The sequence below is a fragment of the Aquarana catesbeiana genome, linkage group LG09 (assembly GCF_042186555.1).
Source record: "Aquarana catesbeiana isolate 2022-GZ linkage group LG09, ASM4218655v1, whole genome shotgun sequence".
In the NCBI taxonomy this organism is placed as follows: Eukaryota; Metazoa; Chordata; class Amphibia; order Anura; family Ranidae; genus Aquarana; species Aquarana catesbeiana.
The window spans coordinates 149021624-149036589 of record NC_133332.1 but is presented as its reverse complement, the minus strand read 5'-3'; the positions used below and the strand labels follow the sequence as shown (position 1 = coordinate 149036589).

General features: G+C 39.5%; 1 protein-coding gene across 2 annotated transcripts in view; it reads right to left on the bottom strand.

Moving 5' to 3' along the window:
* AFF2 (ALF transcription elongation factor 2) overlaps positions 1 to 14966 on the bottom strand; it is a 976027-nt gene that overhangs the window by 747110 nt on the left and 213951 nt on the right. The window lies entirely within an intron of this gene.

The following is a 14966-nucleotide window of genomic DNA, read 5'->3' as shown; positions in this document are numbered from 1 at the left end:
TACACTAATGGGCTGCAGGTTACTGCACCACTGGTAATACAACGAACAAGTACAATAATGGGAAAACCTCCTACACTGCAGCACACCACAGCACAGACACCATGTATGTGCACTGCGTTAGAATAATGTATGTCTGTTTTTGGCTGCATTTTGATGTATCGTCCATTCAAAATTAATTGCATGCCTTCACGTAATGCACATTCATTTGCGACACAAGACATGTTAACACATGTTTAATAATGCACACAATCACTTATACTGTAGTTAACTTGTCGTTAACTATGGGGAAACACTAGAAGATGTCTGCTAAAATCCAATCTGGCTGATACCTCCTTTGAGATTCATTAGCCTGGACTGTCAACACGGGTTGCATAATTTTCACAGACGTCTTACCATCATAATCTGAAACAACAGGCCACATCATGCAACAGTCAACTTAGGTCTATGTGCATTTTCATGGGTTAGATACTTCATTTTTTATCGATACTGGAGAGTTGCTGTTGTCACCATGAGCATGTTTCCTGTTGGATTCTCTATATTTTATATGATGGAGAAGGCAACTGGAAATATAGCAGACTTCTCACTGAGTCTAACTCAGCCTCCACCTAGAAAACATCACTTTTGCCATACTATTCGACAAACAGGCTCATTTTGATAAAGTATGGAAGCCCTGGATTGATTATTTATTAGATGCCTTATGAAGTATTATCAGTCAGCTCTGATGTGATGGGGTGCACTCCCTCTCTCATCTTACTCTCCCTTCCCTCCCTTTCTTTTCTCATATTTCTTCTTCTTGGGTTTCTCCCCTTCTTCTTTTTTTTTTCTTAGTACATACTCTTTCCCTTAAGTCCTTTTAATCTGCCAGTGAGCTACACAATAAAAGATCTTATGCCATACGTGAAGTGTAGGAGAGTTTGCAACCGAGTTGTGACAGTCTCCAGCTATGCCTTCTCCCCCCATTGGGTTCAGTACTCATGGGGAGCTAATTGATGAATCTCATCCTATTTTCCCTCTCTCTCTCCAATTTGCATTCACAGGAGTGATAGGGAATATGGGCACAGGTATACTCCTTCCCCTTTATGCCTTTTTGTTGAATATTTGTGATAGCTCATTGAGCAAAGTTATGTAAGAGGTTTGCTCATTGAAATATGTTCATAAGTTCTACCTACAGCATAATATTTCTTGAACTTTGATATATTGTTATTATATGTTGGCATACTTCCTTTTCTATGTCTGACAGAATTGGAAATATGTAATCTTTGAATTTTCAATAAAAATAATTGGAAAAGAAAACATCAATTTTGAGAGAAAAGACTCATTGAAAGGAACTTGTCAAGATAAAATATGGGAGCTGACATTGATAACTTGCTTATGAAGGCACATGCCTCGAAGTTGAACTTGTTAGTGTGAGAACAAGCATGTGCATATCAGGCATTCCTCCTATGCAAATGTTTATTGCAAGGCAATAACTTACTAACTAATGAAGGAAGGATAAAGATAACAGTTATGGAGCTTGTTCCTTCAAAAACAAGTCAGCAATGGTAGCTCCCATATTTTTTATGTAATTTACAACGACAGGTTGTATTAATGTTTTTACTTTTACATATAATAACAATCATATGAAATCAATTTACTAAGTGAACAAAACTATCATTACTGTGAATTATTTGCCAATTTTTATGATTGATGAAATGTTTTCATTTGCTAAAAAATCTTACTGCACAGATTACTTAAATGTACCATATTATTATTATTATTATACAGGATTTATATAGCGCCAACAGTTTACGTAGCACTTTACAACTTGAGGGTAGACAGTACAAATACAATACACTTTAATACAGTAGGAATCAGAGGGCCCTGCTCCTTAGAGCTTACAATCTAAGAGGGAAGGTCAAGAGATACAAGAGGTAATAACTGTGGGTGATGTGCTGATTGAGAAGATAAATGTACAGTTGTTAGGTGGGGGCCAGATCGGCTTCTCTGAAGAGATGAGTTTTCAGGGATCGTCTGAAAGTGGATAAAATAGGAGAAAATTGGACAGATTAGGGTAGAGCATTCCAGAGGATGGAATGCACCAAATATTAGCAATGTTTGCATTATGCTTTATGTTATGCAGCTGCTTCAACAGGGCAAGCAACAGGAGGGTTAAATATTCTCTTTTACGGGGGGCTGTTTTTATTGGAATATAAAAATTGCAGACATGGTCACTTTAAAATCACATCATAACAGTTATCATACTGTCTTCCGCTGGCCTCTGCCTGTTGATAAGTTTAAGGTTTTCTGCTGTGTCTATTGTGGAGAGAAAAGAATTGAGGCATTAAGGCTAAAGATATAATACCAATTCATGATGAAAGAAATGATTCACAAAAACTAAAAGCTTTTGATGGTGAAATAACTATTTCATGTGAAAAAAGATTGGTTGTACAACCATGCGATATTTGTATAACTACAACAAGGTAAAAACCAGGGACTTTCTAAAATGGCATCCAGAAATATACTGTAGATTCAACACATAAAACATGTTTCCAAATGTAGTTACATCGTATAAAAGTTTAAAAAAATAACATATAATGCTCAATACAGTATGCTTTTTTTAACAAACAACAAAGACCACTTATATATTTGCACTATATTTAGTGTCCCATTACACAGATAGCAAGTTGTGGTCAATGCATTTTGTAGATATGCCCACTTCTTCAGGACTGGCAGTGAAAGGGTTACAGGAAATTCATGCACATCCATTGATCTTAATATCATGGTTACAATTAGTTTATGATATTATCTGGTTACATCAATCTAAAGATACACTCATTTCCACAAAGGCATAGTAAGTGGGTTATTCCTATATGGGACAAAGAGCTAGAGAGGTCCAGGACTGAATGTGATATGTATGTAGTAATTGAGCTATTTCATGAAAAAAAAAATACTGTAATTACTAGGTATATTAACTCAGTTAAAATAACTCGTCTTGCAACCTTAATGCTCTTGAAGGGAACTAGCAAAATAGGGTTCTACCTGATAGAAGCTTTAAAAATTATGGATGTGTGGTGCCTCGCCTCCCAGCACCCACACAAAAACAAAAAAAGATTCACTTGATGTTACTAGTAATCTTGTCTCTGGAAAGAACTGGATTGCTAAAAAGTGCAGGGAAAACACTCTCATGCTTGCATATGTCGCTCCCTGGTTGGCTGGATGAGGTGTCGAACACTGCAGAGTGCAAGTCGCTGGCAAGAAAGCAACTCCATGCCGGTGAAGGAACAACACATATTGACTGTTTCTATCACCTGCTGTATCCTGCATAGCAATCTTGCCATAAGGAGCCTTCACCGGTGACAGGATCACTAGAGTGACATAGGTCATATGGATAAATACCTGCAAGGTTTTATTGGAATTGCATACATAGCTCTTCATGGTTGTGAAATAACTCTTAACTCATAAATAAACAAATATTTTATATTATTCTAGTTCTTTTATGTGCCTTCTTTGTCTACTTCTTTGTTGTTATGTTCTCAAAAAGCTTTAACTATGAAAATGTATCCTGGAATAGATTGTAAGCACCTTAAAAGTGTCTTACTTACTTTATCATTATTAACATTCCATATTCTAGAATATCTCTATTTTACATGAATAAAAAATCATATCACTTGAATTGGCCCTAAACCAAAATTATATCCATTTGTACACAATCGCTTTCTTAGGAAAACCATGACAACACAGTCCTTAATTGCAGCATCAAATGAGGTAATCCATAGCAACTAAGCAAATTAAATCATTCAGAGGCTTGAGTATTGTAAACTACAATGTGATTGGCTACCATGAGTTTAAAAAGGTGTTACTTCCCCTTTGCATTGCTTTATCGAACAAGTGTGTGTATGTGAAAAGCCATCTGTCCTATTAAACCAAATTAAAGTGTAACACATGAATTAGAATCCCAGTCAAGATGTTAGATTCAGTGGAAAGGTTAGATGACAATATTTTTGTAGACAGCTCGCCCCTGGATTAAAAGTGCAGACAGCTAGATGTCACTTAGCCCTGTCTCACTTTATTCCCTGACACTGAGAGACCATCACATTTACATTAGGCTTGACAGGCAGTGGGTAACCCTGCAACACCTGAACAATCTGTGTGCATATGCAGACACAGATGCATAAAGAAACAAGCAGACAATACAGAGCAAGCTCTACATTCCAGAGGAAACAATGACATTGGTGTGTTGTTTCAACTTCAGTTTTATTTAACTGGTAAACCACGTTATCATTATTTTCTATTTCGTATTTTAGCCTTTCAGTACATGTGGAACAGACCAATTTGAATATTTAAAAATATATAGTTACGCTATTTGAAAATCATGAATAACAAATAAACGTGTAAATTGTTGAAATCCAAAGTGAAACAATGTATCTAGTCTACAAATGTAGTCAAAATGTATCCAGTCCAAAGTGCAACTGTATATTACCACCTCAAACTACACAATTTTGTGTGGAAAATCATGAACAACAAAAGCATATGAGAATTAAATTGATAAGTCCAAAGTAAAATTATATCCAATATACAGATTTATACAAAATATATCCAATCCAAAGTGCACAAAAAGTGTCCATGCATGTCATCATAACTTAATGTGATGCATGAACCCACCACCTAGGTGTATTCAGCCTTCTACTAGAAAAGCCGAGCCCAAATTATAATAGGTCTGGCATGGCACAATGTTATAACAATGGGTCATCCGATCAGGGGGGCTTCAACAGCTTCACATCAGAATGGAAATAAGGGATACTCCTCCTGCGGGTCTGTATGGCTTGATCAAGGAGAGAGACAACTCCAATAGTTTGATATCATTTAAAATTGATTGTTTAAAAGACGAAAAACTACTTACAAATAGAATCTCTTGTTAGCATGCAATAAATCCAAACAAAAACGCTGCTGGTGCCGGCTCCAGCCAAGTAAGGATAATGTCAGCACATGGTCCACCTTACCCTGACGTACGTTTCATCTCAACAGATGTTGTCAAGGGGATTAGCATGTTGTCACAACATGCTAATCCCCTTGACAACTTCTGTGATACACCTTGGTGGTGGGTGCACGGATCACATTCGGGGGTTTATTTACTAAAGGCAAATCCACTTTGCACTCCAAGTGCACTGCAAGTGCACTTGGAAGTGCAATCATGTAGATCTGAGGGGGACATGCAAGGAAAATAAACAAAACAGCATTTTTTCTTCTACATGATTGGATGATAAAAGCAGCAGAGCTTCCCCTCATTTCAGATCTTCCCCTCAGATCTAAAGCGACTGCACTTCCAAGTGCACTTGTAGTGCAAAGTGGATTTTCCTTTAGTAAATCAACTCCTAAGTTATAGCAACACTTATGAACACTTTTTGTGCACTTTGGATTGGATATATTTTGTATACATCTGTGGACTGGATATTATTTCACTTTGGACTTATTCATTTAATTCTCATATGCTTTTGTTTTTCATGATTTGATGCATTGTTTCACTTTGGATTTAAAGGGGTTGTAAAGATAAAAATTTTTTCACCTTAATGCATTCTATGCATTAAGGTGAAAAAACTTTTGACAGTACCGCCGCCCCCAGCCCCCCCGTTTTACTTACCTGACGCCTCGAATCTTCGCTGCTCGTCCTCATTGCAGCTCAGCCTGGTCACTGATTGGCTGCAGTGGATGGATTGAAAGCAGCGCAGCCATTGGCTGGCGCTGCTGTCAATCACATCCGATGGCGCGGCGCGCCGGGGGGCGGGGCCGAGTGATACAGCGAGCGGCTATAGCCGCCGGCTGTATCACGGGAGCGCACCCGCAAGCACTCACCACCATGCGAGGGAGCTCGCATTAAGGTGGTAAATGCTTGCGGGGAGGAGCTGAAACAGCCGCCGAGGGACCCCAGAAGACCAGGTTCAGGGCCACTCTGTGCAGAACGAGCTGCACAGTGAAGGTAAGTATGATATGTTTGTTATTTAAAAAAAAAAAAAAAAATTACCTTTACAACCCCTTTAAACAATTTACGCATTTTTTTGTTGTTCATGATTTTCACATAGCGCAACAATATATTTTTTGATATTTTTCACTAGCAGTTAGTATTTTAAGCTTTTTGAGTGGAGATGTGGGATATATAATTTATTATATTGTTTTGAACACTGAGCACAGTTTATTTACTTCAGACTAAATTTGAATATTTTTCATTGGCACCACAGACACCTCAAGATTTACAGATCAAGATTGGCAGTATTTGCATAGCTGGTTACGTTACTCACTGTACCCTGGCTAAAATTGCTCATAGAAAAGCCTATATAGCAGGCAGTCTTAAATGCACATGCATTTAGCACCACTGGAACCTCCAGAAAAGTAACTTCATCTGGAGTATTAGCTAACCAGGCAAGCCCTGCCTATCTCCACATGGCAGCACTTGGTATCTGAGTGAGTACGCCATCTTAGGGATTATATAAGAGGCTTCCTTTAAAAATGAACTTATTCTGAAAGTGGTGGCATGACCGTAAGTCCATTAATGCAGGTACTGTCAAATTATACCAGTGAGAGAGCAACTGGAACAAATGGACAGCTCAACTCCAGCTAAGAATTTGTAAAGGTTTGGACAGACTTGAAAAGAATAATAGGCTCTTCTAAGATTTTTATTGCTCTCTGTGATCCCTTTGGGAATATTTCAGCTCATTAACTGACATCAGGACATAAATGAGGGAATCTTTTGTTACTGGAACAAGAAGACACAGAAGGTAATACTAACCAAACTTGAATGAGGGAAACTCTCCCCAGTGGAAGACCACTCAGACTGCAAATAAAACCTGACAGGGGCTTTCTTCCTCCTCCTCTAAAAAAATATGTTTTGGCTGGAGTTGGGCTTTAAAGGGGAGATATGGCAAGGAGCTAAGAAATAAGTGACAGTGATACTTGCAGACCTGACCTACCTTAGGCACAATTTCCCAACAAAGACAAAATCTAATCAGGTGACACTATGACACATATTGGAAATGATTTACCTTGAAAATTATATAAAATTGGGCAACAATTAGAACAAAAATACTAGAGATGTCTACTAATTTGCCACCAATCCCAACATAACAGTTTGCATTGTAGCATGGGCAAGAAGGCTCTGATGATCTTAGGGCAACAAGTTTAGCATCATTGCTTTAATGGTTCAAACCACTCGAGTTAGTACACATATGCAGTATTACTTAACAGAGTGCCCACCATATTTTTGGTAAGGTAAGTACCAGAGCCCATCTATCAAGCACAGAGCCCTGTGCTGTTTAATTATAGTAAACAAATGTTCCCTGAAGGAAATGGCTTTCCTTCACCAGTCTTTGCTTCTTTGTGTCACGTGTTTTAACAAAGAACTGTTAATACTCATATCTTGAGCGATAATAATTTTAATCTCCATAGAGCTCCACTGTTGTTGGAAGATAACCAGTGTGGAATACACGACTATTCCCTTCAATCTCAGCATGGCGTGCTCCTGAAATCGTTACATGGAGAGATATAATGAGGAATGAACTGCTCATTGCTGAGTCTTTAACTGTGTAGAAAGTCACTGATTTCTGACTGAAACCACAATTACTAATTTGAAGCACTAGCTAATTAAAACCACAGCTATGTATTTAGCCTCTTGTTATACCTACTGCAGTTTATAATTATGAGGACCTCTTTATCTACTCAATTAAAGTTCTTATGATTCAGAAAACCTGTATTTGATCCTGTAAACTGTACTGCGCGAGGGAATTAATGTAATGTAACATTTAATGGCTTATGTGTCTGTGCAGCTTAACTGTTGGAAGCTTGCTCTGTGTGCATGTTTACTTTTATATCTGGGTATTCAGTTAAATCTTGAAAACCCAACTCAGATTCAGATTTAGTAATAATGCTGCTAAGTGCTAACCAACAGCTTAAGCTGCTGCTAGCCAGAATTATGGTTACCGGTTATTTTTTGCTGACCACAAGGTTCTGAAGCAGCTGATATGGTAAATTGTTGTTCCATAAAGATGGAGCAATGAACTTCAAGTAGATAAAGATTACTGTATATTTGGGGTTCTGAGGACAACTTTACTTTTAGCGAAGGTATATGTTACAGCTTCAGCTTCAGTGTAATCCACAGAGCAAAATGCTTACCTTTAGCTCCATTTTGGAGATCTTTACATGGTCTACCTGGCTCACACAGTTGTTGCTTGAAAAAAAATGAGAGTTAAGACCTGCATCAACTGTAACATGCCCACCCTGGCCTTATTTGCTCTTTAAAGCTGGGTTAATTGTCCTCTGAGGGCTATGTTCACTGTGAGTGCAGACCAGCCATAGGAATGAATCAAGTCACAGTGTGCATGTGCAGTAGACATAAGGTCTAGCTATGGCTTTTTTTAAGCCTGTCATGACAGGACAGTACAGTTTGGGTGAGGCTGAAGACAAGTATTTGAAGGTGTGAAGGTGTCCTTTGAAGGGCATTTCTTTGCAATCAAATTGGATTAATACCTACTTTACATTTGTTACTTGTCCACATTCACACAGCAAACAGAACTTAACTGCTCCAAAAATGTCTCCCTCTCACCTCTGTTTCACACTATCATTTTTAAAAATAAAGGCGTGTGTGCATATGCATCACTGGTCTCTTCTAGGCATTTGGAAGCTGCAAACACTGGCGCACATATGCATGTCAGATGACTGCGCATGTGCACAAAAATTACTTCTTGACATCTGCCGCGCATGCGCAAATGCTTGAGGTTTAGTAAGGGCTGTTTCACACAGGCTTCAGCTAGTATAAGAACAATGTGAACAGAAAGTTTTTACAAAGCATTTCCAGAGCTTTCAGAAAGCTTTTAAAATACCATTCAGCTCTAGTTTTAAATGTTGAACACAGATCCTAATGGGAGTGCTGGTTGCCACTTTAAACAAGCTACTAGCAGGCTTCAGAATTACTTTCATCCCCTTTTTAAAGTGATAATCAGCACTCCCATTAAGATCTGTATATAATATTTCCAAACAGGAGTTGAAGGGCGTTTTAAAGGCTTAGAGAAAGCTGCTCGAAGTTTGCAGAAAGCTTTGCAAAAGCTTGGTGAAAGTTTCATAAAAGCTTGCTGTTCACACTACTCTTATATAAGGTGAAGTGCTTGTGAAATAGGCCTTACACACTGCCTCCTAGGATAGCTGTGACATAGCAATCCAAGGAGGGGGCGGGGCTTACCTAGGCCGGAAACTGGTAGTGTTGCCTCGGGGCAAAATTGTTTGAATTTGGGGAAGGGCTGAGGGACAAAGCAAGGTGAGTTTGTTTAGGCCAGTTACGTTTTTTTTTTTTTTTTTTTAAATTGCAGCTACCTTTTTTAGATGCTATTTTCTGGAACTTTCAGCAAGGAGAAATTTTACTTATCTCTCTTGTTATGAGCTGCGCTTTCCATAATTAACCCTGTCTGGAGGCAGATATCTCATTGGTTGTACTAGATTTAAACACTGTCTGTCCTAACAAAAGGCTAAATAATTAGGGGCTCTGATTCTCCATTGTATGGTAAAGGGATTGTAAAAGTTTTTTTTTTTTTTTTTTAAATAACAAACATGTTATACTTACCTCCTCTGTGCAAGGGTTTTGCACAGAGCGGCCCCAAACCTCCTCCTCTGGGCTCCCCCAGCAACACTCCTGGCTCCTCCTCTTCTCGAGTGCCCCCTCCGCTCCCGAGCACTGCTGCTGCAATCATTGACAAAGACAGCAGGACTCAGCTCCACCCCCCGACTCCCTTGTCACTGGATTTGATCGACTGCAGTGGAAGCAAATTGCTCCTACTGCTTTCAATCTATCCAATGAGTATGGAGACAGCGGCTGGAGTCGCTGGGCTCGTCCCCGTCGCTGGAACGATCGGGTTCAGCTAAGTAAAGGAGGGGTTTTTGGGGGGCTGCTGCTACAGAAGGTTTTTCACCTCAAAGAGGAAGTCATGATGGGTTTTACTTCCTTTTTTTTCCCCATGCAAAGTAAAAGCATAATGGGCTAGTATGCATGGCATACTAGCCCATTATGTGGCATTTACCTGCAAACGAAGCCCGCGATGTCCCCACTGGTGGCCACAACAATCTACGCCCCCTCTTCCTTCCAGGTTCGTGGACTCCAGCTCTGTGACTGGCCGGAGTCGCGTGACATCACTCCCGCGCATGTGCGTGAGAGCCGTCAGTCATGGCACTTTCTAGTGAAGAAATGGCACAGAGGTCCGTTTCTTCAGTGCGCATGTGCCAATGTCGTCGGCGCAAGCGTATATGGTAAATATCTCCTAAACCGTGCAGGTTTAGGAGATATTTACAGTACCTATTGGCAGGGGTGTTGCTATGGGGCAAAAAGACCAGGGGCTTCAGCCCGAAGTCCAAGTCCGGCACGGGGGGGTCTCTAGTGGTGTTTTTTGGCTAGGTGGTGGGGTTGTGTGGTGGGGGGTAAGCTCACTTGCTGGTTGCTGCTTGGCTTACCAGTGCCCATCAATGCTGATCACTAAACTGACCTACCTACCTGACACACACTGACCTACATACACTGACCTACCTACACCGACCTACCTGACACACACTGACCTACCTGACATACACACACTGACCTACCTGACATACACATTCTGACCTACACTGACCTACACACACTGACCTACCTGACACACACTGACCTACCTGACCTACATGACACACACTGACCTACCTGACATACACTGACCTACCTGACACACACTGACCTACCTGACACACACTGAACTACCTGACCTATACACACTGACATACACTGACCTACCTGACACACACTGACCTACACTGACCTACATTACATACACTGACCTACCTGACAGACATACACTGACCTGGTACCTGACATACACACACTGACTGACCTACCTGACCAGGAGGAGACAGACTTCATTTGTCCAGGTCCTGCAGCAGCAGCTCAGCCGTGGTGCTGGTGTGCAAGGCAGCCAGAGGAGAGGAGGAGAGCCGCCAATCCGAGCGCTGAGTGGGGATCGAGGAGGAAGTGCAATCCTCCACCGCTTTGAATGCTGAGCAGTGTGGGCACAGTGGGCAGTGACCAAGAGTAGAGTCAGGCGGGGGCAGAGCTGGAGCTGGAGCCAGCGCTACCACGGCTCAGTCCATCCCTGTCTCCTGCATTCATCCCCTGCATTCTGGACCGGACAAGAGACTCGGGGCTATTGGCCCCAGGCTCGGGGCTGTAGCCCCAATAGCCACCCCCTAATGACGCCTCTGCCTATTGGTAAGCCTTATTATAGGCTTACCTGTTGGTAAAAGTGGTGTAACTAGGTTTACAACCACTTTAATGCATAGAATGCACTAAGGTGAAAAACCTTGAGGGTTTACAACCCCTTTAATGAAACTTGGACTCTTAGCTATTGGTGAGAAATGTTTGCAATCAGCCATGACACCTTCTCCTCAGAAGCATCTAAAAGGCAAGAAATATGTTTACAATGTTTTTTGTGTATGCTGTGTGAATGGGAACACATAACAAAGATAAAATGGGATTTTCTCAATTTTTTACTATTTTTTTTATTTTTTCTACCTACCATGGGAACACATGTCCCCTCTTTTTTTTAATTGTCACCCCTAAATTCATTAACCTTTAAAAACCCTGATTGCTATTGTTTCTCATTGAGATATGAGTGTTCGAAGGTGTCTACCAGTACCTCAACCTCACTACTCCAGGTCACATATTGAAGAAAAATCTGTAAGGACAGAAATAATGGAGATGCCATTGGTTTCTAAGGCACATGTATCATCTTGACTTCACTACATAGTAAATCTTGTACCTGAAACAAGCCTGCAGGGCAGGAGTTCTAGATTTTTAAACTGTCTGCTGTCTGCATACTTGTTCCAGATCAATGTTCCAAGTCCACTAGGCAGTATAATTAAGATCAGAATATTAGTTCCAGAGCTTGCACCCTACAAAGTCACAGCTCACAGCTCCCATATTTCAGCCCTCACAGGTCCTCCTGTCTTAACTGTTACATATAAGTTGTCAGGGTGTCAGACGCAGGAAAGCTCATCATATGCTTCACATGGATCCTAGGTAAAAGTGATAATTGAATACCTTTAGTGATTTGACACCTTGCTTTAGAAAAAAATGGCAGGCTATTATATGAAACTGACACTGTTTTCAAAGTAATCATTCTGAAACATGGCTGGTGACAAAAAGGGAGGAGCTTTTATTAAAAGACGTTGTCCACATGTCTACTGATATGTAAATACAGCCATGTACATAAACCAGTACTAATGAACTGCAGAGGAATAATCCTAAGGACATTTTGTATGCAGCCAAATGAAATATACTGTATTTCAGACACCTAATTTCACCTTATGGGAGGGAATGATTAAGAAATAACATGATTAATGGCAATGGAAAAACGGAGAAACCATTTCAAAGATAAATATTATATATTTTCTATATGATAGCCTGTTTTTTTTTATTTATGTGATTAGTTATCTATCTATAATATATATCTATCTATATCTATATAGATAGATATATATCTATATCTATCTATATAGATATATATATATATATATATATATATATATATATATATATATATATATATATATATGAATAAAACATTTATGCAGTCAGGCTTCATTGATGTCAGGCAGGGGAGCTTGAAAATCTCTACAAAGATATGTAATTGATGTGTAAATCAGGGCTGAATCATTCTGTAAAAGAAATGGTCCCTAGGAAAATAAGCATCACAAACCCACTACAGAAAGGACAGTCATCACTAGTCAAAATGAACAAAGATAAGGCACATTTATTACAAAATAAAAAGGAAAGAAAGATAACAGCCATCAATTTACACATTTTTGTTCATTTAAATACAGGCAAGCTATCAAAAATATTTGCAAACATCTTTCATATCTCAGCTACTCCCTTATTTGGTCTGGAATGCGCCGCTTGTCTCCTTTTTAAAAAAAAAATTTGTTTTATTAAAATGCTTAGGGACATTATTATAGATGTGTATGAAAGAGTGCATTCATCTTTTGAAAGCAGACACATGTAAATGACATCAATGATTGTAATTTGGTTAACAATGTGTTTTCAAGGTGCATTTAAATCACTATTATAATCCCCTTGTCATGTCGCACAAAGCGCGCGAGGAGCGGCAAGATAATGACTGAAAAATACAGCATGACAAGAATAAACAGAGAGACGATTGTGGCGTAACTGCACATCAAATTAAGACAAGAATATACACCATTCTTGCTCTCTTAATGGCCCTCAAGAAGACATAAATAGCAGAAAATACATAGCTCCATAGGGACAAGACATTCATAGTGAATAGGTTCTGGAAGTGTCAGAAGAATAGTCAATACTGCAACATAAATGTGTTATGCAGTGAAGAGTTAACATACCTGACTTTTTCTTTGCTCTTGAAATCTGTTTACCAGCATATTAATGATGATCATATACAATGATGAAAACAATGGCGTTGATTTACTAAACCAAAGACTGCAAATTCTGGTGCAGCTCTGCATAGAAACCAACCAGCTTTCAGTTTTTTTTGCCAAAGCTTAATTGAACAAGCTAAAGTTCAAGCTGATTGGCTACCATGCACAGCTGCTCCAGATTTTGCACTCTCCAGTTTTAGTAAATCAACCCAAATGTGTACTAATAGTTCAGTTCTGCCTAAAGATCATTACGGTTAGGTCCATGTGGCCTTCAGAGCTATTTCTGTCATGGGGCAAGGTAAGTTGTAGCTGTTTATAGAGGCAACACAAAATTAAATTTAATCTCCTGAACCCTAGTGGTCTCTAGTGCCCAAGCATGGACATTAAAGTCCACTGGGGATCAGAAGGAGAAAAGAGAAAAGGGCTCTGGAATTAGCATCCCTATGTGGTTCACCCACTAGAAAAAATGGCTGCAGTTATCAGAGAGTGGTGTTTATAAGTGGGGTAAGATTGTAAATATTGCCTCAGGAAGAAAATAATCTTTACTTACCTGTTTTTACATCATACAGGGATTATTGGGGCCTACACGCTTCCACAAGCAACAAGGAGCATGGGCAAGAAGCATGGTACACATACAGAAATACTGTATACATACTGTACAATCACTGCAGATCTAGGAGTGGGACTGAGTGCATCTATTCAACAGTAGGATCCCATTACCAAGTCTATACAAATGGCAAATCTGAAAACTCCAGAATGCGTTATTGAAAGGGATGGCAGAAGGAAAGGATAACGTATGAATTACACCTAGCCCCATTCTGTCTTTTTTTGGAGACACAGCTATCCAAAAGCCCTGATGCCAGCACAGCAGTAACATTAGCTAATGTCTCTGGTCCCTGCCTTTATTTTAATTGACAGAAATGGCAACTACACCAGTTTATAACTAGCTTTTGAAGTAAGGTACACAACCACATAGAAGGGCTTTGCACAGAGCAAACAAGACAGAATACAGTATATCAAAACTGTAGCAGATATAATCTGGAGAAGCTATGCATGGCAACCAAACAGCTTCTATCTTCAGCTTGTCCACCTAATGTGGGAACTTCACTCTCTCAATCAATACTGACTATTTTGAATCCATATGCTGCTAGCATTAGTAAATATATATATAAAGTATATTATTCTTACTTGTTTTCAACTTTGTTTACATTTTTTTTCAGTTACTTCCTGGTTTCTAGGCCTAGGCAAATTATGTTATACATCCCAGGAGTCTTAAGGAAGGGAGGAGAGGTTTTCTCAGCTAAGCACACCCTCCTACATACCTGAGCTAAGGACGGATTCCAGGAAGTAAATGCTACATGAATCATCTGCCCTAATTCAAGATGGCCACTGCCAGAAATGCTACAGAATGTTTTTCAAACTGATTTCTCAGCAAAATAAAGCATGGAGACATGGATGGATGGGAGAGTTTGCTTTGAATATTAAAAATGAATTAAATAAAGTTTTTGGTTTGTGGTGCTCAAATGCAGTGTAGTTCTGCG